Source organism: Hemitrygon akajei, chromosome 6 (assembly GCF_048418815.1).
Source record: "Hemitrygon akajei chromosome 6, sHemAka1.3, whole genome shotgun sequence".
Taxonomy (NCBI): domain Eukaryota; kingdom Metazoa; phylum Chordata; class Chondrichthyes; order Myliobatiformes; family Dasyatidae; genus Hemitrygon; species Hemitrygon akajei.
In genome coordinates, this window is record NC_133129.1 from 145531250 (window position 1) to 145557725 (window position 26476).

General features: G+C 40.3%; 1 long non-coding RNA gene across 3 annotated transcripts in view; it reads left to right on the forward strand.

The window, feature by feature from the left end:
• The window catches only part of LOC140729564 (uncharacterized), a 77584-nt gene extending 54352 nt beyond the window's left edge, over positions 1 to 23232 (forward strand). For 2 of the 3 annotated variants that reach the window (XR_012099353.1, XR_012099354.1), the window contains exons 2-4: positions 6178 to 6222; positions 8127 to 8452; positions 22623 to 23232. This is a non-coding gene — a long non-coding RNA (uncharacterized lncRNA). The remainder of the gene's footprint in view (positions 1 to 6177; positions 6223 to 8126; positions 8453 to 22622) is intronic. The other variant, XR_012099355.1, reaches the window with a different exon arrangement.
• The last annotated feature ends 3244 nt before the right edge of the window (positions 23233 to 26476 follow it).

Genomic DNA, 26476 nt, shown 5'->3' on the forward strand with positions numbered 1-26476 from the left:
GGTAGGACATATTGGATTGTAGAGCTTTGAGGGGTATTGAAGGATGTGAGTCTTACTTCAATAGTTGGTAAGTTGATGGAAAAGATCCTGAACACATTGATGAAGGTAGAGCAGTGGATGTAGTTTTAAATGGATTTCAGCAAGGCTTATTGAGAAAGTAAGGAGGCATAGGATCCAACGGAACATTGCTTTGTGGATCCAGAAGTGGCTTGCTCATAGAAGGCAAAGAGTGGTTGTAGATAGGTCATGTTCTGCATGGAGGTTAGTGACCAGTGGTGTGTCTCAGGGATCTGTTCTGGGACCCCCTTCTCTTCATTATTTTTATAAATGACCTGGATGAGAAAACGGAGGGATGGGTTAGTAAATTTGCTGATGACACTAAGGTTGGGGGTGTTGTGGATAGTGTGAAGGGCTGTCAGAGGTTACAGTAGGACAGCAATAGGATGCAAAACTCAGATGGGATGTGGCAGATGGAGTTCAATCCAGATAAGTATGAGGTGGTTCATTTTGGTTGGTCAAATACAATGGCAGAATATAGTATGGAGGATCAGAGGCATCTTGGAGTCCAAGTCCATAGGACACTCAAAGCTGCTGCGCAGGTTGTCTCTGTGGTTAAGAAGGCATATGGTGCATTGGCCTTCATCAACCATGGGATTACGTTTAAGAGCTGAGAGGTAATGTTACAGCTATATAGGACCCTGGTCAGACCCCACTTGGAGTGCTGTGCTCAGTTCTGGTCACCTCACTACAGGAAGGATGTGGAAACTATAGAAAGGGTGCAGAGGCGATTTACAAGGATGTTGCCTGGATTGGGGAGCATGCTTTTTGAGGATAGGTTGAGTGAACTCAGCCTTTTCTCCTTGGAACAGAGTATGAGAGGTGACCTGATGAGGTGTATAAGACAATGAGAGACATTGATCGTGTAGATAGTCAGAGGCTTTATCCCAGGGCTGAAATGGCTAATATGAGAGGGCACAGTTTTAAGGTACTTGGAAGTAGGTACAGAGGAGATGTCAGGGGTAAGTTGCAGAGAGTGGTGAGTGCGTGGAATGGTGGTGGAGGCGGATACGATACAGTCTTTTAAGAGGCTCCTGGATAGGTACATGGAGCTTAGGAAAATAGAGGGCTATGGATAACCCTAGGTAATTTCTAAAGGAAGTACATGTTTGGCACAGCATTGTAGGCTGAAGGGCCTGTATTGTGCTGTAGGTTTTCTGTTTCTATGAACATCAGTCCCTGAAGGTGGCAGCATTAGCGCATAAGGGGTGGAAGTCTAATGGGATGGTGGCCTTCATTACGCAGAACATGAAACATAAGGACATTAAGGGTGTGATACATGCAGCCATGAATTGTACACAGTTCAGGTTGCAATACACGCGGGAAGGATGTAGGTGCATTGGAGAGAGTGCAGAGAAGATTTACCAATTTACCAAATTGTTGCTGAGGATGGGATGTTCAGACATGTGCAGAGTCTGAACAGGCTTGGAGCAGTGGAGACTAAATGGGAACTTCCACAGAGGTACAGGCAGCCCCCAGGGTTCTGTACCTGAGAACTGCTCATATCCTGAACTGTTTGTAAGCTGGTATTGAACAGAAAAGGTGTATGGGAGAGGTGCACCACTGTGGATGGTCCAAAGCCTGGCTATGAAAAGAGGAGGCTTGGGAATGGGCTAGCAACCCCATACTGTAAATGCCAACAGAAACTCCAATGACCTGATCCCTGGGAGAGGAAGGATCTTTGAAGATGGGCCGCACTGAGGACAGCTTGAAAGCCTGACCCGGGATAGAGGACTTTGGCAAGTTGTTATTGGTGGCCACTCTCCCGGTAGGGGTGATGGGTTCAAGCAAGTTAGTCAGAGGATCAGAGGAGTGCCTGTGGTGGGAGAGTGAGCAGCATAGAAAGCACAGACACCAGTCGGCCTCACTTATTCAGCAAATGTGAAGATGAATGTGCTCAGTGCTCCCAGCTTTGCTCGGTTCAACTCAGTCCATGTCTGTTGAAGCTCGGTATTCGAGAGAAGATACACAGAATGGCATTCCTGCAACAGTCAGCAGATCCATTCCCATGTGTCCCACTGATCTCCCAAATGCTTGTTTGTATATATAGGGTGTCTGTAAGTTGGGTATGTGGAAACTTGGAGAACCTTTATACCAGCCATGTTCATTTATTTATTATCAAAGTATACAACTCTGAAATTCTTCTTCTCTGGGTAGCCATGAAACCAAGAAAGAGAAGCGAGATAGTACAATCACCAACCCCCAAATCCCAGCACCCCACACAAAAAAATGAACAAAAATGGAACAGGCACATCAACCCCCCAAATACCTCCTCCTGCACAAAAAAATGAACAAAAACAGAACAGGTACATCAACCCTCAAATCCCAGCACCCCGCACAAAAAAATGAACAAAAACAGAACAGGTACATCAACCCCCAAATCCCCCTCCCCACAGAAAAAAATGAGAAAGGTCAGTTGGGTGAAAAACACAGAATATAAAATACTGTAAGACTGAAAAATTCTATAGTCCAAGTCCACATCCTAAACGCAGAAAACCTGGATAACACTCTCCGGACGCAGGGACAGATGCAATCTCATCCTACAAACACCATATACAAAAGAAAATATAACTTTCCCAAAGCAGTCCATTTATTTAGCAGAGTGATCAAAAGGCAGGCAACTGCCGCACATCTTCCACTCTCTCCTCAATATGTCAATCTCCCTCATCGCTTTAATTGGTGCACAATGGAAGTTTTAATCAGTGAAATGGAGTGAAGCATCAGCTTGTGCTCCGACCAACAGCCTGCCTGCTACAAGGTTCACGAGTGCTGCCTCTGTCTCCCGTAATCCTCTCGGAGTCTGCACAGCAGTGGACACCCAAACGATCTCCAAGCAGCGAATTACAGGCTCGAGCAGTTCCAGAATGACATCCAAGGTGAAAAACAAACATAAAAGACATGAATAAAGTGAAATATATGGTTTCATAATCTATCTGGAAGATATTGACCGAAGGAGTGTTGTATGCAGATGCTATATTGCCTGTGAAATATATGATAGCATAGATAGGGTACATAACAGGAAGATTTCCCCTACAGTAGAAGTGTCTAACATTAGAAGGCCTAGGTCTGGGATATGGTTTAAGAGGTTTCAAAGTGATCTGAGGAAGAATTTTTCACCCAGCTGATGGATGGAATCTGGAATTCATTGTTCGAGTACGTAGCAGAGGCAGGTGCTCTCAGTATCTGAAATGTAAGAGTACTTTCCAAGCCATAGAAGATCATGTGCTGAAAGTGGGATTCGTGTATTTGGTTACTTATGTCAGCACAGTATGGTGAGCTGAAGGACCTGTTCCTGTTTTACATCACTCCATAACTGTACTATAGTAAGGGTTTCAGGGACAGATGCAATCCCATCCAATAAGCACCATATACAAAAGAAAATATAACTTTCCTAAAGCGGTCCATGTATTTAGCAACTTTTGTAGCTTTATTATCAGCATGAAATGCTCACCAGGTAGTTAGTGGTTGGATACGATCCAGTGGTGTGGGATATATGTGGGACCCCTACATATTGACATTGTATTTTGTTGCCTGTTTTCAGAAACAAAAGTTATAGATGCATTATCCAGGACTCATTCAAAAGTGCTTGCTAGACTCAATTATAAAGTGATTGGTTGAATGAATGTTGCTTGGCTATTATAGGTAATGTCCTATTGACTATTCATGTCATAGGGACAATGTATCAATATTCCTTTGAGTTAGCAACTTATATGGGACGCTAATTAAGTTCTCTAAAGAACAATCTGTGAAATATTCTGTTCTCAATCATTTAACATTGACTTAAAAAACTGTAAGAGTGTTTCTATTTATGTTACTAAAGGAAAATTTTGTGTTACATTTGATATAACCATGATTGTAAATGAAATTTGATGACTTCATTACGGAGTTCATGTTGCATCCACATCGACTGAACACATATCCCTGCTGGATGTCATCCCAGAATTTAGAGACGAGGCTCCGGTCTCTGCTCACCAGGACTGTCTGGAACAAGATGCATATCCCAAGGCTTTTGGCTCGGAGGCAGAATACCGCATAGCATAAGGGTCACTCTTTTGAAACAGATATCATTTCATAGACTAAAGCAACCAGTGCATTTACAAAAATATGAAGCACTAAAATTATTTTAAAAGCAAATACACTGCATTTAACTGTAATGTTGAATGTACAAGTAGATGAGAATTCTCTATGCATCTGTATCAAAGGTTCGGAAGAAACACTTTTATTAATTATTTAATTTGTATCAGAACTATCTACTGTAAATTACTATTAATTTTCTGTTAACCTTTTAAACCCCATATTGTTTCTCTTTTGCTTTTGATCATGAACCTCTCTGCAATTCCCTCGTGTTCTTTTGTCCTACCTCTGCCACAGTGTACGTTTTCCAACAATGTACTCCAGTCTATGAGAACTTTTAGTGAAAATACAAGGTTAGTCTGGTTGTCAGTCAGGATTTCTGCATGGATTTGGTGTTTTTGTTCCTGCTTAAATTCTCCATATTATCCAGAGGTAAAGACAATGTCAGGCTTCAGATATAAAAGTTTCCTCTAGATACCTTTCTCTACTCAGATCACTTTAGCGTTGAGTTGATAATGTCAAGCTTCAGATATAAAAGTTATCAAAGTTATCAAAGCTAACATTTCACAGCGTCAGCCATCTTCTCTACTCACCTGAAGATTATTTTTCCTCTCCATAGTTAGGGCCTATAGGTTTGAGGAGATTTGGGTTATCAGCTAATACACTTGAAAACTTTTACAGATGTACCTTGAAGAGCATTGTGTGTGTGTGTGTGTGTGTGTGTGTGTGTGTGTGTGTGTGTGTGTGTGTGTGTGTGTGTGTGTGTGTGTGTGTGTGTGTGTGTGTGTGTGTGTGTGTGTGTGTGTGTGTGTGTGTGTGTGTGTGTGTGTGTGTGTGTGTGTGGCTATTGCACAGCAAATAAACTGCAGAGTGTGGTACATCTGCTACATCATGGGTAAGAGCAGTACCTCCGAAAGGTCATCATTAAGGACCCCCATCCAGGAATGTCCTCTTCTCACTGTTACCATCAAGAATGAGTTACAGAAGCTTGAAGGCACACACACAGTGATTCAGGGACAGCTTCTTCCCCTTTGCCATCAGGTTTCTAAATGGACATTAAACCCATGAATACTACCTCACTACTTTTTTAATTTCTGTTTTTGCATTAATTTAGCTATTTCACATATAGATATACACTTACTACAATTCAGTTTTTTCCTATATTTATCAGGTATTGCATTGTACTGCTGCCGCACAGTTAACAAATTTCATGACTTATGTTAGTGATATTAAACCTGATTCTGATTTCACATTTCCTCCTACAGAAAAACAATTCTGTATGTAATTATAAGCTGCAAAAATAAAGAGGTAAGAGTAATCCCCTCTGTCCATGTAGAATAATAAAATCAATCTTAAACTGGTGCCAGTACCTACTACTACTTTTCTGAATGTCGTATTCTGTTGCATTCTATAAAAGTCAAGTCAAGTCAAGTCACTTTTATTGTCATTTTGACCGTAACTGCTGGTACAGTACATAGTAAAAATGAGACAATGTTTTTCAGGACCATGGTGTTACATGACAAAGTACAAAAACTAGACTGAACTACGTAAAAAAAAAAACAACACAGAGAAAGCTACACTAGACTACAGACCTACACAGGACTGCATAAGGTGCACAAAAACAGTGCAGACATTACAATAAATAATGAACAGGACAATAGGGCAAGGTGTCAGTCCAGGCTTCGGTTATTGAGGAGTCTGATAGCTTGGGGGAAGAAGGATCCTATTCTAGCAATTTGATTAGATATACGGTAGCTATTGGAAACATAAATGCAGGATGGAGCATTTGAGAACTGCAACTTTCAGAAGTCAGCAAAATTGTGAGACTGGGTCTAAATTCAACTTCTTTTTCAACCTATACTTTCTGAATTTAACCAATGACTTTGCAAAGGCATTTCAAGCATCATTCTTTCCACACTTCCATAAATACATCAGAAACCCAAGTCAACTTTTTAAATATACCACTTCTCTTTTATTTAAGAATTGAAAGCATAAATTTTTAACATTTCCAATCATCAACTTGTGCCTTTCTGCTTTTTTTATAAGGTGGATATGCCACGACAATTCATCACTAAGCCTGTACTCCAGATGGTGAGCACAACTCTCTCTCTTCTCCTTACAATTATCTTTGATGATGGTTGACTTCAGTAGCAATCATCTGATTTTAAAAACATTTTGTTATTACATCAAGGGACTTATTCTATTTGTTTCTTACATTAGAAATCAGAAATACTTCCCTAACTATAAAGCTTATTGGGATGTTCTGAACAAGTGAACAATACTTTATAAGTTCAAGCTTTATTTGCTATTTAGTAAGGGCATAATTTAAAATTTCATAGACTTTGTTTGATAGTTAATATCATGAAATGATTCAGATTGTAAACATGCATTCAATAGGAAGTTCTCATTTTTGATTTCTCATCTGCATTGAACAACCAGATCTCGATTGACCTTTTTGGTATCACAGGGCTGTCACTTCTCTCTCCCTTAATGGGTGCCCACCATATGCGGTCATTCCCTGTTTGGTAATTGCCTGGGGATGAAACTTTAATTGTGCCACTATTAGCAACATTTATGCTTGGTAATGTCAATTTAGTTCAGTATAATAAAGTACTCCTACCTTTTTGTTGTGGTGAGAAGTTTCTGAAGCCCTGTAGACACATCGGATTTATTCCCATTTATTAATCACTTCTACTACCATTGCTAAATCCATGGTTGGGTTTCTCAGATTCTCTTCTTTATTGTCTACATGAAAGCTGTGTAGATGGCGTAGTGTTACACGTCAGGTTATACACACAATGAAAAAGAATATCATGACTGGTACCTCTGAAACATATAGGAGATGCTTGCACAGTTGCAAACAAGCAAATTACACTCTAATGACACACGGGCAAACTAGCATGTTTTTCCCAGCCCTGGCTCTCAATTTTTCAATCTAGTGATTTTTTTTCCACAGCCATTCATACCAATACAACCTCATTCAAGTGGCATTCTCTCTTCAGTGTAAGATGCGTCTTGCTGCATAAATGGAGTTGTCCAGTGATTTATTCTCTGTATTGAGATTTAAATAACGGAAACGTAGAATGGGAAAGATAATTAATATACTGCAATATGGCAAAATCATTCACTCCAGCTGAGTGATACATTGTAAATCTCTTGGGCCTTATAGCCTATGGAATGTAAACTTAGATTAGGATAACTACCATCATATAAAGTTGGTCATACCTTGGCATATTAAGGTTATGTTAGCTGTCACAGGACATGTAATGGCTGCTGGCTGACATGGGGAAATGTTGTCATCCTATAACAGGAATTCTCTTCTGAGTTGGATGTCAAGGTACAGCAGTGAAGCTGAGATGGTTTAATGGTGGTATATGGCCTTAAGCAGTAGAATATTCCCCCGTACTTTAGAATCCACAAATGGATTTTATTTTAAAGTGGAAATCTGTTGCACATTTAACACCGTAAATAGAAATTCAAAGCGCGTGATTCTCCTCCTTGTGTCCTTATCCCTGTTTCCTTCATTTTACTCGAGATATAACTATTATCTGTAACATATTTCCATCACAAACTCCTCGGTGAAGGCTGGTAATGAAATCTGATTAATAACTGTACAAGTCAGGCAGTCTGGAACAGTCACCAGTGACAGTGGCGTATGAGTTATGATTAGCCTCTGGAGTAGATGTAAATTACATGGAGGACCATGACCATTCAATTTATGCCACATGTTCAGTATTTTATTGTATTTAATTTTTTACAGGGATTACAGCCGACTCCATTTCAGCATATACCTGTTAACTGAATAGATATTCACAACCCCAAAGTATTTCCTGTCTGCACCCCTTGTATTCGATGCAGCAATTGGATACTCTAAGCTGTTCAATGCAGTTTTAAGCTTTTGGCCTCAGTCATACGTTTACTCTCTCCATGGGTTAAATTGATATTTATGTGACAGGCGTTTTATAACCAAGGTTTTTCTTTTTTTCCCTCTCCAGAAATGCTCATTCTGAATCAGGATTAATTCGATCCCCGGCTGCTAAAGTGCCCATTTCAGACAGTCAAGTAAATAGTTCATTTAAGCCGGGAACAGTAGGATCCAGAGATGCTCCTGTGTTGACGTGAGTACTATCCAACATGCACATCCTCTCACCACCCACCAGCCAGAAAGCTTTTTGCCACGTTGGCTGAGAAGCAAATCACCAGAAAGAGGGATGAAACATGGAAACCTTCTGATTCGTAAGGAACAGCAGTTCAATACATGCTACGGTATTTATATCTTGTTATGTGCGGGCATGGAGCAACTGACGTAATGCAATCTGGTGTAAGTGGCAACAATTTCTGCTCTTCTCTGTTGCCTCTACTTCTGTCCAATGTTTATTATGGAATGATAAGCACCAAGGATGGATTTACAGGAAAACTTGGAATCATTTAAAAGATATACGAATGTTGTAATGGGAAGATGTTGTGTTTCTTTGGACAGATGATTTATGATGGACACAGCAGAGAGCTAACTGGCTTCAGGACTGCTTAATTGTATAGCTTTTTTAATTAATTGTCTAGCAAGTTATGCTTTTATATGATAATATGCATCAATCCACCAATCACAGAAGAGTATCATCTACGATAACGTTTAGAAATGCTGAAAGCAGACAATCTAAAATCTTTTCCTGCAGTTGAACCTAATATATCATTTAGAAGGTTGAAATAATCTTGTCTCAGTCAATTTTACAGAGTGATATATATACTGAGGACATCTTGAAATACCAACAAATACACTGAGTAAAATTAAAGCTTGTCTTTGCATCATCTTTGACTGCAGTTTTTTTCTAGGTATTGCTGGGTTCTCTAGAGAAAAATAATTAATCAGAACAAACACTAGTAGAATATTTATGAATGCTAGGGATTCCAAAATCTGTTTCAGATTCTCCGCATGAACAGAAGGCAAAATAATTTCTGTATTTGGTCCTGTGCATCTCCTCATTCAATTTTTTTCCCCCTCAAATGTCACATGAGACCTCTATGAAAGAGCTGATTGAGGATGATATGACATATCAGGCCACATGCCTTCATTTCTGTTTCTATTGTTTCGTGTTATATCTCCTCAGCATCACCCCTTTGATGTCTCAATCTGGTGTGCAGTATAGCAATGTTCTTAGGAGGATGCTTGTTGTCATTTAATAAGTGCTGCAAAGATGTCTTCCATTCCACTTTTTCATCAATGGGAAATGGGTTTTACATTATTCTTTTGAAACAGTATGATGGGCTTCTTAGCTAAATATCCTGAGTAACTTATATTCCATCTGGGTAGCCTCCAACCTGAAGGCATGAAATTACTTCAGTTGATGCCCCTCCTCCCCTTCTTACCCGTCCCTAATTTTTAATTTTTAATTTTTTTTCTCTCTTTCCCTCTCACAATAACTCCTTGCCTGTTCTCCATCTTCCTCGGGTGCTCTCCTCCCCCTTTATTTTTCACAAGGCCTTCCATCCTATGATACTCCCCCTTCTCCAGCTTTGTATCCCTTTTGCCAATCAACTTCCCAGCTCTTAGCTTCATCCCTCCCCCTCCTGTCTTCTCCTATCATTTTGGGTCTCCCCCTCACCCCTCCCACTTTCAAATCTCTTACTATCTCTTTTTTCTGTTAGTCCTGATGACGGGTCTTGACCCGAAACGTCGACAGCACTTCTTCCTATAAATGCTGCCTGGCCTGCTGTGTTACACCAGCATTTTGTGTGTGTTGCCTGAGTAACTTCCACTGGCTTTTGCTGTTTGAAGTTTTGAGATTGCTTGTTGTAAGCTCTCTGCCTTGAGCTATGAACTATTCAGTGTGGACAACATTGCTGCAGATTTGATGGATCCTCTCTGATCTGGAGGATCTGGACTGCTGATGACATTAGCTAGTTATCACACATATGCGAGAGAGGATAGAGAGACTGACTGAGGTTTGACTTAAATTGAGCATCAGCAAAACTGAATTGAAAATTTAATCACAATATGATCAATGGCACTTCCACCATTCACTACAGTGACATTGAAAGAATGAATGAATTTATCTAGTTGGGAAGTAAAGTGGCAACATTTGACACAAAGAGAAGTCAAATCAAAAGTTTAGCAGAAATCTCAAAGAAATCTATTTTATTCTTCTCAGATAAACTGCATTAAGACTGTATATCAACCTAAAATGTGATTACCGGTAATCTTTCTTTTCCTTGTTATTATTGGGCCATTACCAAGAGAGAATCATTGCACTGTTGTCAATGTAACATACATAATTAGAATCTATGAGGCTGACCATGGATATTGGGTCCTAGATGTCTATGTAATACGCACGTGTTAGAGCCAGTTTGCAAACCAGGCCAATGCAATATGAAAAGCAAGCTCTGGCCCACGCAGCAGGCTCCTCTTCTCCATGTGGCTGATAAATCTAAAGGAATGGCAGTGACGGTTACGTTGCAGGAGTTGTCAGTCAGCATTGAATTCAATGTATAGCTGCTTTAGGATCTCCAGTTCCAGATTTTTCCTAGGGGTTTACTCCTAAAATCTCCCCTGTGAGTAGGTAAAGCTGCAAGGCAAAGGAAGTTTGAGATCAGAGATTTCCTTCTCCTAGATGAGCTGCCAACCATAGCGGATAACGCCGATCTGCCCAAAACGACTGGTTTTAAGATGCCATTAGCCTGCCTTTTACCCTTCTCCTGTAGGTAGAAATGGTTCTGCTACGTTTGGTAGCTAAGCCACAAATGAAGGGCAGGAGCTGGACTTGTCAGCGGCTATTTGAGAAGCATGCCACTGGGGGCATTTAATAGAGCATGGGAGCTTATGCCTATTACCTACCCAGCTATGACAACCTTAAAGAACCTTAGAATCTATACCTAATTCATTGCCAGAAAGACAGAAATACTTTTAAGATTACAGTAGGATAATTCTATGTTTTTCTAACAGTGTTAAATTGGGAATATTGGATCAGATGCCTATTAAGTGGTTTGAAAATAATGACATAGAAAATTGAGGAAGGTGTTTAGTGGGTGGCTGCACCGATTTTGCCTATTTTTCACAATCAGAAGCTAAAATCATTCTCAGTAAATGCAATTATTCAGGATTTTTAAAACCCTTTAACAATAACTGCTCTACATACACTGTGCATTTTATTTGCAATAGGTAATGTTGAGATACTACAGTGCTGGTCATGGTCTGCTATGAGTCTGTTATGCACAGTAAAGCCTTCTACACCATATCAAATATAAGCTTCTTTTGCTGCAACTTTCAGAACCATGTCCAGTTGTGATTTGAAGTGCAGTTGTGTTTAGTCGGCACTAATCAACCAAATGGAAATCTTCCCATCACTGGGCGAAAATAAATAATTCTAGTCAATCCAATTCATGTCAGGAAATTAGAAGCTTGCTTCCATTGTGGGAATTCTTGCTCTGTTTCAATGAGGAAGGTTGTTAATTGAGTTTCAAGAAGCATTAAATCGTTTGATGTCATAATTCCAAAACAATGAAACTAGACCCAGAGATATTTTTTTTAAATCTGTTTTAGATTTTTATCAAAAAGAGGAAAATAGGCTTATTGGATCTGGGCCAAATTAACTATCTTTTCATTCATCAAGAACCCCTTTTTAATTATAATGCTGAGAAGTGGATTCATGTCAGGGAGCACATCTGGTACAGGGATCAGCATGGCTATACCATTTCCAAAACATGCAGCTGTTTTGATGGCCGTGTTGCACAATACAGGCAAGTTTGCTATACTGTAAACCATTTAGATAATTAAGTTTGGTCCACAAATTTATGTGCTGATTCTGTGGAGTACCTTCACTTTGGATTAATTCTGTAAAATTTGAAGCTGGTGTGAAATGCTTTGCATTATAAAAGGAACAGCTTGCTGCAGAGTTCAGCTCATTTGTAAGCAAGGCTTGTCATTTGCTTTGAAATCTTAGTAAGCATGTCTTGAGTACAGTACAGAAAATGACTGGAATAAATGATTTATAGTCTAGAAATGCTGCTTTGCAAATTAATTCCTGGATGATAATAAGAAGAGAGTCCAGTCACTCTTTATTCCCCTATTATTTCTTGTTATGTTGCTTTGAAAACAGAGTTAAAGATCTAAGAAGTGGGATATGCTTCAATTTATCCTAATGTGCAAATATTGCATTTTGCATAGTACACTAATGCCCTAGAATGGAAAAGCCTACACAAGGTCGTGGATACAGCCCAGTCTATCACAGGTAAAGTCCTCCCTACCACTGAACCCAGATACAAGGAGAATTGCCACAAGAAAGCAGTATCCATCATCAAGAACCTCCACCACCCAGGCCATGCCTTCCTCTCAATACTGCCATTAAGGAGGAGGGAAGTTTTGGGCCGAGAACCTTCATCAGGACTTATACTTAACACATTTACTTAATGTCATTTTTAGTTTTTATTATTATGTATTGCAATGTACTGCTGCTGCGAAACAACAAATTTCACAACATACGCCAGTGATGTTAAAGCTGATTCTTATTCTGGTTCTGACTGTCATTCACCAGGTTCAGACACAGTTATTATGCTCTAACCATCAGGCTTCTGAACTACTATGAATAACCTCAATTCTGAACTGATTCTACAACCTATGGACTCATTTTCTAGGTCTTTACAACTCGTGGCTTCCATATTATTTATTTATTTACGTTGCCTTCTGTTGCTTGTTTAATGCACTTCATTGATTCCATTGTGTTTGTTTGTTCCACTTTAATGCCTGCTAAAAGCGAATCTCAAGGTAGTATATGGTGACATATACGTACTTTGATAATAAATTTACTTTGAAACTTGAAAGGCCAATGATGACCATTTGAATTACCATCTTCTTGCTGGTGTTTGATTTGGTGCTCACTACTGTCTCCCTCTACCATAGACAAGAGCCCATTATTCAGGTACTGTTAATGAAAAAAAACAAAATCACAATAAAATATATTAGCAAAAAATTGTAATACAAGCAAATGGTGAAGATCACATAGATATCTGGTTGATGTGTACTTGATATATTAGAAGTGATAAGGTTCCCTGGACTTTTCTATCACAAAACTAATATTAACATTGTAATAAAAATTATTTATAAAATGCTCAACCTGTTGCGACGAATGAGACGAACCCAAGTGCAGGACACCGGCACAGAGATTTAGTTAGGATGTAGACGCGGCCATGAGCGTTGAACAGCAAACAGGAGGGAGAACAGGGTGGCAGGAGACAGGCAGAATTCATCTTGACATGGAGAGACTGGGTTTCACAGGTAAACCTCAGAACTGGAGTAGAACTTAAAAAGCTGATCTTGACAGGGAGAGACTGAGTTTCACAGATAAAGCTCCGTACTGAAGCAAAACTTAGGACACACAATCCTAAGCGGCCGGGAAGCGTTAATTACCACACTGGCGAAACCGACAATCTGGCAACTAATGGGTGGAAAGCTGGGGTTCTTATGCTGCAGGTCTTGGCGAAAACCAGGTGTGTCGCCATCAAGGGGAATTAGGAGAAGATGGGGAATTAACAGTCGGGACTGTGACAGAATTGTGTTGTGTGACCATCTGCTCTTCTGCTGTTGATACTTCAGTGCAGCACGATGAAGAACCAGTTTGTCTCGGTGGAAAACATAAGCTTTTCTCCATTTTTTAATGAAGTACCTATTCTTGTTATTTTAAACTACTATGTTCCAGAATTACAAAGATTAGAATTAATAATTAGAAAACACAAGCAGCCTATTTTTAGTTGGGAAAATTATAAATCATTGAAGAATAATGCTTCAATGTAGAGCTGGCAGAAAAATGCTGTTGCCAATCCCAATTATGTATTGCGATATCACTTGCAGCACTCTCTGATGCTGCATTATTCAAAATTATATAGTTGCTTCTCCTCCTTTTTGATGAGAAATTGCATAATAAATCCATTTATTCAGTAAAATATATGCATCTTCCTATTGTACAATTTTAACAGATGCCTCTTTGATATTTAAGACAAGATAACCTATATTTACTATAATGCACATTTCACCTCTCTTTCAATATTTGGCTCTTCCCCTTCTCTTCACATATTCTTGTGGAACTGACATTTGGCGCTTCATTGGTAATACTCAAAGCTTACCTTTTGAGTGTGAACCCAGAGAGTGAAAGGACAAACCTGTGAATATTCATGTAATTTATCATTCCAACTGTTCCTCTTGTTGACACTTTGGACAATGACAACTCTTTGTGTACAGCTCCAAAAGGAATTATTAAATATTCCCATTTAGTACTACTACAGCTGAAACCTACATTCATAGTCATAAGTATTTCAATAAGCAACAATGTTTCAAGGTTTTTAACGAATCCATTGATCTTCAAATTTGGCAGACGCTGAACTGTAGACCACCCAGCTAGAAAGTGCAGTTTGTCTTTAAGAGAGCATGGTCACTGCACTGTGCTGCAGGTAAAACTGAAATGTTTTTTTCAGTTCAGTACTGTGTCTGTCAATGGCTGCAGGCTAATTCCATGCCGAAACGCCTCGATCAAATCGCACCAATAGTAAATGGCCTGAACCCTCCCACCCCCTACCATCCTGCTGGCTACTGTACGGTCTCTAGAAAATAACGATGAAGAACCTGGACCAAGATTGCAGTACCAGAAGGACATCAGGGACTGCTGTTTCCTTTACTTCATAGACACATGGCTCACCTTCCACCACATGGACTAGAGAGCAGCATCAAGTAAAGGCAAAGCTGGTGGCATTTGCTTCATGATTAAGTCATCGTGATGCACAGACATGGTGGTTCTGTCCCCATCCTGCACCCATCTCCCAGTCAAGTGTCACCCATTCTATTTGCCAAGGGAGTTTTCCGTTGTCATCCTGGTTGCAGTGTACATTCCACCCCGGCCAGTGTCAGGGAGACACTGGAGGAGCTTAATGCCTTCCCGATCATTGTGGGGAAATTTGCTTGAAGAAGCCTCTGGTCAACTATCACCACCATATCATCTGTAGAACCAGAGCAGCCAACAGATTTGACCACTGTTACACCACCATCAAGAACACTTACTGTGCCATTGCACACCCACACTTTGGCACGTTCAATCACCTGGCTGTACTTCGACTCCCAGCTTACAGGCCGAGACTGAGGACCATGAAGGTATGATCAAGGGTGAAGGAGTGATTACAGAATTACTTAAAATAAGTGGACTGGGATGCCATTCAGGGATTCATCTTCTCATCTGAGTGAATGTTCTGCAGCCATCAAGTCTCATTTTCAGCTGTGGTTTGATGTTTAATGTCCTCAGTGCTAAATATGCTTTACTATTTGTGCGATTTGATCGAGGTGCTTGGGCGTGGAATTAACCTGCAGCCATTGACAGACACAGTACTGAACTGACTGATTAATGGCTCCTGGGCCGGTTTCACTCACCTCAGCAGTTTGTAGCTGTGAACTCATTTTTGGGGACCTCTGTGATTTGATGTTTAATATTCTCTGTGTTATTTGTTTGCTTTTTGTTGTTGGTGTGATTCGTTCCTTTTTTCTGCATGTCTGATAGTCCTGTTGTGTGGCGTTTTTCTTTAAATGGGTTCTATGGTGTTTCTCTGTTTTGTGGCTGCAAGAAGACTAATCTCAAAATTGTATTCTGTATACTTACTTTGATAATACATTTCAATAGTTCAAATTTCGAAAGAAATTTAAAGTAATTAAATTTACTTTGAACTTTGAATGTATATGGATGTGTGTGCGTCTTTGAGAACATACCAGACATGCCCAAACCAAAAGCCATGGATGAGCCATGACATTCACAGTCTTCAGTGTGCGAGATCTGTGGCCGGTCATGCCGATCTCTAAAGGAAGGACAGGTATGACTCTTACGAGTGATACAACAATACTGAGTGAAGTTGGAGATGAAATTGGTTGCAATTCACCAATGGTAGGGTTTGTGGGCCATTCCTTTCTGCAAGGTAAAGCCTAACATCATAAGAGGCTTCACTCCCTGATGAGCTGAACGCCTTTCATGCAGACTCTGAAAGAGAGAAATACACATCTGGCAACCCCGTGATTTCTGTCTCAAAGACTGACTTTAGAACATTTTTCAAGAGTGTGAACTTCAGCAAGGCCCTGATGGTGCACCTGGCAAGACACTGAGAAACAACTGGCTGGAGTGTCCAAGGACATCTTCAATTTCTCAATGCTACAGTCAGGCATCAACCATACCGATCCCCATGAAGAGCAGGGAAAGCTGCCTCACCAACTATCGGCCAGTAGCACTAATATCTACTGTAAGTGCTTTAAGGGGTTGGTCCTGGCTAAGCAAGGACATGGAACTGCTGCAATTTGCCTACTACCACATTAGGTCTGCACTGGATGCAATCTCATTGGCTCTGCACTCAGCCTTGAACTACCTGGACAACAGCAATCTCTACGTCAGTCTACTGTTTATCGGCTTCAGCTTGGTGTTCAACACCATAATTCTTTCAGTACTAATCCACAAGCTTCAAAACCTGGGCCACTGTATCTCCTTCTGCAACTGGATCCTTGACATTCTCATCTGGAGATCACAGTCAGTACAGATCAGAAATAACATCTTCTCCTCTCTGACCTTCAACATAGGTGCACCTCAAGGATGCTTGCTGAGCCCACAAATCTACTCTCTCTATGCTCATGACCGGTGGCTAAGCACAGCTCAAGTGGCATCTATAAATTTGCCAATGACACAATTGTCATCAACAAATCTCAGATGGTGACACGGTGTTGTTCAGGAGAGAGATAAGTTGGCTAGTTGAGAGGTGTCGTAACGACAGCCTTACACTCAACAAAAGTAAGAGCAAGGAATTGATCTTGAACTTCATAAAGGAGAAATTAGAAGAATACACAGCAGTTCTCTTTTGATCAGCAATGGAAATGATGGGCAGATTCAAGTTTCTGTATGTCAGCATTTCTGATGATCTATCTTGGCCCATCATGTTATGAAGAAGGCTCAACAGTGGCTATATTTCATTAGGAGTTTGAGGAGATTTGATATGCCACCAGACTCTACAGATGTACCGTGGAGAACATTCTGGCTCGTCGCATCACTGACTGGTGTGGTGGGGGCCATTGTATAATATCAGAAAAAGCTGAAAAGGGTTGTAACCTTATTCAACTCCACCATGGGCATTAATCTTCCCCCCATAGAAGATATCTTTAAAAGGCAATGGATCAAGAAGGCAACATACATCATGAAGAACATGCCCTATTTCCATTACTGCCATCAATGAGGAGGTACAGGAGCCTGAAGACATGCACTCAATGTTTTAGGAATAACCTTTTCCTCTCTGCCATTAGATTACTGAAGGGTCCACAAGCCCATGGACAGTACCTCGCTATTTTACTCTCTTTTTGCACTACTTAGAGTATTCATTTTTATATATTCTTATTGCAATTTATATTCATTTTTCTGTATTGCACTGCACTGTTGCCACCAAATAAAAAAAAATCACAACATTAAACATCAGTGGTCGTATTCTGATTTTATTTGTATGTCTCAATAATTAATGCTCCCTCTGGTGGAGTTGGCAAGATCTTTCATGTCTGGTGGGTGAAGCAGCTTTATTTGTTTTCGATTACCAGAATAGCAGTTTGTAGCTGCAGTCCCTTTCATGCATTGGAAACAGAAAAGAAAGAATTTGCTAAAGTCAGGAGGACTTTCAATGATATTCAAGAAGATGGTGGGCTGATTGAGCTGTTTGTGTGCTGCTTCTTCATAAATATCTGTAGGTGACAATAGCTGTATTTTCAACAAAGAATTTCAGTTTGATAGGATAATTCAGATGGTTTCCTCATGGAAGTATAGAACCTAGATGTTCAAAAATAGCAAAAAGTAATGCAAAATAAACTTAAAATGCGCAACAGAAAATGCTGGAAGAACACAGCAGGCCAGGCAGCATCTATGGAAAAAGCAGAGTTGACGTTTCGGGCCGAGACCCTTCACCAACTAGCTCCCAATTACCACTCTTGTTACAATATCATATTAAATGCAAGTGTATCCCACAGTGTGAATCAGACTGGAAAAGTGTTCATTTATGTTGAAGTGCATTTGCGTCTTGTGACGTTCTGAGCAAAACAACCAGTGGGTAACCTGCATAAAGGGTGAATGCTGCATGAGGAATCAATTAATTCATGAACTTGTTATTTTCTTGTACTGTTTTCGATCAGTGAAAGGCAGTATTATTACCTAGCAGACAACTAATCTTTTGTCTTGTGGACATTTTTCTACTCGTCATGGCAATTATTTTCCTCTTTTAGCTGTTTGTGGGTATGAGAAGGGAAATTAATATATAGTCTCATGATAAGGAAGAAGTTCTACTTCACCTGCTTGGAGAAATAAATTACAAGATATTCATTGACTACAAGATATAAAATAAAATACATTTTTATTGAGTGATGGAGAAGTCTATATAAATATTTTTGGAAGTTAAACTTTCTTTTTCAGCTGAAATACAGCTGCAGATAAATGATGCTCATTTTTTTTTAAACTAGAAGCCAAGAAACCAAAAACTTCTTAAAATCTGGAAATTTCAACCACATTAATGGGGGAGGGGTAAAGCAGGTGGAATGTGGGAAACTTTCTAAAGTCTATGCAGTGTTGTGTAAAATCCAGTTTCAATCCTTTCTCCCTTTATATAGCGCTATTTTTCTCTCCTCCCTCTATAGAGCTTTTGCATCATGAATTTTTCATTATTCACTGGTTGAAGTGTGCCCTTTTACTCTTTCCACCCATCTAGTTCATACCAGGGTGACTTTTTGTTAAAGTTATGCTCATTTCATTCATGTATACTGCACGAGACGACTGACAACACAGATGTTTCAATAGTTGGTATGCATACTCTGTTGGTGGAATCTCAAGTTATATGAAGTTATCTACCAAATAACTAATATTTAAAATGAAGCCAGTGGAGCACACTGAGCAGCCTGTAACATAGCTGTCATTGCACATTGCTTAATTGTATAATTTAGAAGTTTCCTCACGTTTCAGTCTTGGGCACTTAAGTGATATTAGCTATAGTATTTCAAAACCATCCCTGACTTAAGATCGAAACAGTTCTTCATGGTACTGCTTGCACATTAAATGCTTGGTTATATTCATTACCAAATGAGGCTTCCTGGATGTTTAATATCCCATTTCATCCCATAGCTCCAGCCCTTATCTGGGACAAGTTGTTGAAAAGTTTACATTTTCTCTCCCTCTTCTGTTTAATTTCCCAGGCCATGCAGAATGGTCAGAGCTTGGGACGAGAAGCTGGCAAACATCGCCTTAGACTCTGCCAATGCTTCTGTAGAGCGGATCATGAGAAAATGCTTGTGTAGGAGTTGCAGTTACTCAATTGCTTGGCTATTTACTTTTTATCTTCATTGCTGCAGAAAAGGAGAAATTGCTTCCTTTTTTTCTCGTAGAAAATGGAAATGACAGACAAGATAAGGCCAGCTGGCCCCCGAAGCTTGTCACACACTCTCTAACTGAAGCATCATTACTAGACACTGGGTACTCACTCCAACAATTCCCATTCCTCACTCACACAATGCTGCTTCTCAGAGGCATGAGCAAGGGAAACTTCTCTGTGATTTCTTCAGCCGTGCGATGTAGTGCAAGAGAGCAAATGTGCTTAGCATTTATGTGAAGCATCCTGATGCAGTCTAAGCTCATCTTTAGGAAATGCAAAGCGACAATATGCATCTCACTAAATGCCAATGCATCCTGAAGGCTCAATCCTCCCCATACAGGAAGAGTCACCTGACTCCCCGTCTAGTTCTACATTTGCATAAAGACATGGTCCCTCTCCCGTTTTTCAAAGCCAAAGGATTTATGAGTAGCCATGGAATCCATTCATTTTATTAACTTACGATATTTTTAACCTCAAATATCTTGTGTGTAGGAAATTATAGTCCTGAACCATATTTTAATAAAATGAAAAGAAAACTTCTGTGCTGCTTCACCGCATTCTCAAAATGATGGCACATCACCAACCACAGAGCTTTGCACTGACTGATGTGCAATACAGTGCTGCTGTCATTCCATAGTAGCAATATCCTAGAAGCACTGATGAGATGAATAACCAGAAAATTTGCTTTTGAAGCAGGCATGTTAGCTGTGACACCTTTCTGCTGTCTTTCATATAGTCATGGAGGATCTTCAACACCTACTGCATTTGAGCATATTGCTGCTTCTACTTTTTATTTCCAAACCATGTTTATTCCAATTCTATCAATGATTTGTTTTGGAGCTTTGGGTAATTTCATATGGAACGAATTAGAGATCATGATACTCAATACTGCCATCTTCTGTCATCTGACCCATTGAAAAACCCGCATAAATTTGTGTTGTAGGTTCATTAAGATGGCTACAGTAAACACCCTGTGCTGATGCCAGTGCCCATAGCCTCACAGTTTTAATTTTATAAGTGGCCGCACCACATCAGAGCAGCTGGTGCTAAACAGAGTCACACCCGTTAAGATAAGATGCTTTGTTGCTACAGGCAGTAGTGGAATGCATCCAGAGGTTTTTGCAGCTTCAGAGAAGAGATGCAGAACGTAGATGATCCCGGGCAACTTGGCTTTAAAATGGGCAATTAGAGGTATCTATTAGCAAATTGGAAAGGGGAGAGGAGGAGCCAGGAAGTCCTCCAAGCATATACTTCAGATTCAGTGTGTGGAGCTCACAAACGAGGCCAGTGCAAAATGTTGAACAGCATGAACATAAATGCAGAGCTTCAAGAAGTTTAGGATCTCAAATATATGGTCCAAGTCAATGAGTGCATCATCAAATTCCTTCCCTCATTATCTGTATCAAAAGTCTTACTATTTCACCAAACATTTCCATCATTCATCTTTCAATAACCTCTTTAAATCAGAGCTAACATTAATGATCAAGTTCTCTATCTCCCCCTCACACCCTGACCACTATCCCATCGCCCACAGCTGACATGTCCACAAACTTATCAATATCAGGCATATCAATGGAACACATTGTAAGACATTTACTCACAGACTCTTGCAGGAGAAAGTGACCCATATTTGGTACCATCAGCAGCGAACTCTTTGGGGATGTAGTTTCAATGGCTCGTTCCCCTGGAGTGCTGGTGATTATTAGAGTGGTTGTCTACAATTTCATGGGCAGAGGTGATGCAGAAACCATCAAAACATGACAACATAGAGGAAGAGGAGCAGGCCATTCACCCTTTCAACCTTCTTGCCATTCAAAATGATCCATGCTGTTCTTCTTTATCAGGATCAAACCCCTGCTTTCTCCTTGTGAGTTCTACAGTTCCACAGGTCAGTACCCGCCAAGTCTCTCAGTGCTAAATGCTGTTCCTCTTTTCCTGAGATTATGACAAGTGGATCTGCTCCCCTCAAACAGAGGAATCATACTCCTTGTATTCAGCTTGTCCAGCCCTCCCATAATTCTGCATTCTTCAATGAAATCTCTTATTTCTGTAAACATTATTGAGTACAAACTAATTACCCCACTCTCCATATGACAATGTAAACTTCCCAGGGACCACATCTGGTAAATGCTCTCTATAGCAAGGATATCCTTTCTCAGTGAGGAGACCAAAGCTACACACAGTGCTCCAGGTGTGGGCTCACCAAGACTCATGTATCTTTACTCAAGAACATTGCCTTTCTTTGTGGTTCTGAGACACGGATTACTTACAGCCAACTGCTCAGGGCATTAGAAAAATATGATCAGCCTGTACAAATCTCTTCCACAATCACTGGAAGAATAAGTGAATATTTCCCAATCTGTCATTATTTCAATAGTACTCTGCTTCTCTGTTTCTCCTACTGAAATGGATACTTCCATTTTTGTGCTGTATTTCATCTGTTATATACAGTGTACTCTTTTGACTTGTTTAAGTAGCTTTGAAGCTTTACATTCTCGCTGCAACTCAAAATTTCTCTATCTAGTTTCATGTTCTTGGCAAGCTTAGAAGTATTGCATTTGATTCTCTCATCCAATCATTGTTGTATTGTATATTGTAAATATTTGATTCAAATCATTCGTTTCTTCCTTTTTACCTTCCAGTTCTTGCTCAACTTCAAATGCCTTCAAATGAAGTCCAGATGAAGGGAATGGCCCCAAAATAATAACTGTCCATTCCCTCCACTGATGATGCTAGATAGGCCAAGTTCCTCATGAACAAGAGAAAATCTGCAGATGCTGGAAATCCAAGCAACACAAAATGCTGGAGGAACTCAGCAGGCCAGGCTGCATCTATGGAAAAGACTACAGTCGATGTTTTGAGCTGAGAGCCCTGATGAAAGGTCTCAGCCCAAAACTTCGACTGTACTCTTTTTCCTAGATGCTGCCTGGCCTGCTGAGTTCCTCTAGCATTTTGTATGTGATGTCAAGTTCCTCCAACATTTTGTTTTGCTCCAAACCTCTTTGTGCTTTACAACGTTGATGGTGTAGATAATTAGCTCTTAATTGACCGTGGCTCTATGGTATAATCCTATCAATGTAACTTTGTCTTTTCAGATAATCACATCCACCAACCTGGCCTGGGCAGCAGGACAGCTGAAGAAGGTTCCCTGTTGCTTGATCAGCCACCAGCTTTGATACTGATATAGACAAATCTCAACATGGGTGTCCAGAAATTGCTCCACTATGAATCATCCAACACCACTTGTGAAAATCACTTAACAATAGACAATAGACAATAGGTGCAGAAGTAGACCATTCAGCCCTTCAAGCCTGCACCGCCATTTTGAGATCATGGCTGATCAATTCCTATCAATACCCGGTTCCTGCCTTGTCCCCATATCCCTTGATTCCCCTATCCATAAGATACCTATCTAGCTCCTTCTTGAAAGCATCCAGAGAATTGGCCTCCACTGCCTTCCGAGGCAGTGCATTCCATACCCCCACAACTCTCTGGGAGAAGAAGTTTTTCCTTAACTCTGTCCTAAATGACCTACCCCTTATTCTCGAACCATGCCCTCAAGTACTGGACTATCCCAGCATCTGGAACATATTTCCTGCCTCTATCTTGTCCAATCCCTTAATAATCTTATATGTTTCAATCAGATCCCCTCTCAATCTCCTTAATTCCAGCGTGTACAAGCCCAGTCTCTCTAACCTCTCTGCGTAAGACAGTCCGGACATCCCAGGAATTAACCTTGTGAATCTACGCTGCACTTCCTCTACAGCCAGGATGTCCTTCCTTAACCCTGGAGACCAAAACTGTACACAATACTCCAGGTGTGGTCTCACCAGGGCTCTGTACAAATGCAAGAGGATTTCCTTGTTCTTGTACTCAATTCCCTTTGTAATAAAGGCCTACATTCCATTAGCCTTCTTCACTGCCTGCTGCACTTGCTCATTCACCTTCAGTGACTGATGAACAAGGACTCCGAGATCTCTTTGTATTACTCCCTTACCCAACTCTATACCATTCAGATAATAATCTGCCTTCCTGTTCTTACTCCCAAAGTGGATAACCTCACACTTATTCACATTAAACGCCATCTGCCAAGTATCTGCCCGCTCACCCAGCCTATCCAAGTCACCCTGAATTCTCCTAACATCCTCATCACATGTCACACTGCCACCCAGCTTAGTATCATCAGCAAATTTGCTGATGTTATTTTCTATGCCTTCATCCAAATCGTTGACGTAAATGGTAAACAGCTGTGGTCCCAATACCGAGCCCTGTGGCACCCCACTAGTCACCACCTGCCATTCCGAGAAACACCCATTCACCGCTACCCTTTGCTTTCTATCTGCCAACCAGTTTTCTATCCATGTCAATGCCTTCCCCCCGATGCCCTGAGCTTTGATTTTACCCACCAATCTTCTATGTGGGACCTTATCAAATGCCTTCTGAAAATCGAGGTACACTACATCCACTGGATCTCCCCCGTCTAACTTCCTGGTTACATCCTCGAAAAACTCCAACAGATTAGTCAAGCAAGATTTGTCACCAAATAAATTTGGTGGTGAGGTCCATGCATCATGTTTGCAGTGAATCCCTCTGTAATGCTGTGCTCAAACTGGTATTAGTTTCATCACTGGGTTCCCCAATGCTATATAGCAGATCTTCAAAGGTCTCAGTGTGAAGTGTGATTTTTCCAGCTAGTTCTTAAAGTGACATGCCAGAATGCAAGCACAACTCTTCGAGTTACTACCGAAGAATAGATGCTGCAATCCTGGGAGGGGATGGAGAGAAGGTTTTGTCAGGAGTAGAGAGACAGGCTGATGAAGAAATAGCCAAAGAAGGCTTGTTCTTTTTAGACAGGGACCATGGAGAACCTTCAAGCTGTCAGTCAGTAGCTTCTGGCAAGAAGTGTCTTGGAAGTTCTCAGTAAGGAAGTGGTTACCTGCATTTTGGAGAAGCCTGCAGTGTAAGGGAATCTCTACAACCACTTTCTGTTCTGGTGGGCTGGAAAAGAAGAGTAAATCTTCCTTTGAATACAGGATTTGGGTGACATCCCCATTGTTTCAGTAAGCCAAAACCAATAAGATGTGGCAGCAATCAGCAACAACAGCATGAAATGACCCTATTTATTGACATTCCTTAGCACCCTACTATCAACTGGAAATATCCTGTCCCCATTTGACCTCTGAAATACAAGATATCACATTTGTGGGGATTAAGATCTATATAACAAGTTCCAACAGATCTATATCCATTTGTAATTATGAAATTACAAAAATAAAAATAAAATTAAAATTTTAAAATTTTAAAATTTAATTAGAATTTTATAGAAATAAAAAATAAAATTATGAGGGGGATAGATAGAGTTAATGTGGATAGGCTTTTTCCATTGAGAGTAGGGGAGATTCAAACAAGAGGACATGAGTTGAGAGTTAGGGGAAAAAAGTTTAAGGGTAACACGAGGGGGAATTTCTTTATTCAGAGAGTGGTAGCTGTGTGGAACGAGCTTCCTGTAGAAGTGGTAGAGGCAGTTTCAGTATTGTCATTTAAAGTAAAATTGGATAGCTATATGGACAGGAAAGGAATGGAGGGTTATGGGCTGAGTGCGGGTCAGTGGGACTAGGTGAGAGTAAGCGTTCGGCACGGACTAGAAGGGCTGAGATAGCATGTTTCCGTGCTGTAATTGTTATATGGTTATATGGTAGCTCAATAGCTTTACATGCTATCTGTCACAATACAAATTTTACTGTTATCTGAAACTTCAGTAAGTGTTCCTGCTACATTCACAGCCCTGGGTTTTTAATAATGCATAAATATAAGAGATCCCACAATTGATGCATGTGGTACACCACCGGTTACAGGCTTCCAGTTAGAGAGGCATATTTCCACCACCCTCTGGATCTCATCACAAAGCCAATTTTGGATCAAGGTATTCAGCTCGTCCTGAACCACACTTGCCTTAATCTTTTGGACCCAGCCAACCATACAGGTCTCAAAATATGAGGTCAACAATTCACGGCAAGATTAAGAGAAATTCCTTGATAGTCAGCTTAGAGATTCTTTGGCATACTCTCCACAGGTTTGGTTGCTGAGTAATTCCTTGACAGAAAAATTGATAGATTTTTATATATGAAAGAAACCAATGGATATAAAGTTAGAGCAGGAATCTACTGCTTAGGTAGAAAGTCAGCCAAGACCTCAGTGAAAGTCAGGGCCATTAGGAGAAACTGAATAGACTATTCTTGCTACTTTGTGTTATATATTCTTGTGCTTTCATTGGCGGACTTTCCATGGATCATGGGAGGTTCAGCTCCAACCCTGCAAGAATGACTTTGTGTGGAGCCTGAACACATTCTCTCCAATGTAGTAATAGTGGCTAGCTTGATTACAAAACATGAACACAATCATCAGGTGATATCTGATGGTTACTGACTGTGTATACCTCAGCACAAGTTAAACTACACCATGTATGAAAGCTGCAGAGAATCTTCGACCATATGAACTTTGATTGCTGCTGTTGTGAATTTGGATACAGTGATCAAGGCAGCTTTGTTGGTGCCATGACTCTCCAGAAATCTGTCCTCCAATATATCACCCAGATTGATCCAATATTCCCTTTGTGGAATGACAATTTCCAGTCTCCCTTCGGCATGACAGTGCTAATGTTCCTATCTATCATTCCTCTTCCCAATAGCTGCCGGTCCAGACTGAGAAAACTAACAGTCAATGTATGCACCATAAACAGCGTTTTTGGATTTTTGAATTTTAATCGCTTGAAGTTCTTGTACCATTTGCACATGAACAATTGAGAGTGTTGTCACACTTATCTATTGATAACAAATTCTTGCCCATTGATGTTAGTTGATTAAAATTATTAATTAATCAATCAATAAAGCTATTCTTAGTGCTGTAAGTTGCACTCCATTGCACAGTCTTTGGTTGACCATTGGAAAAG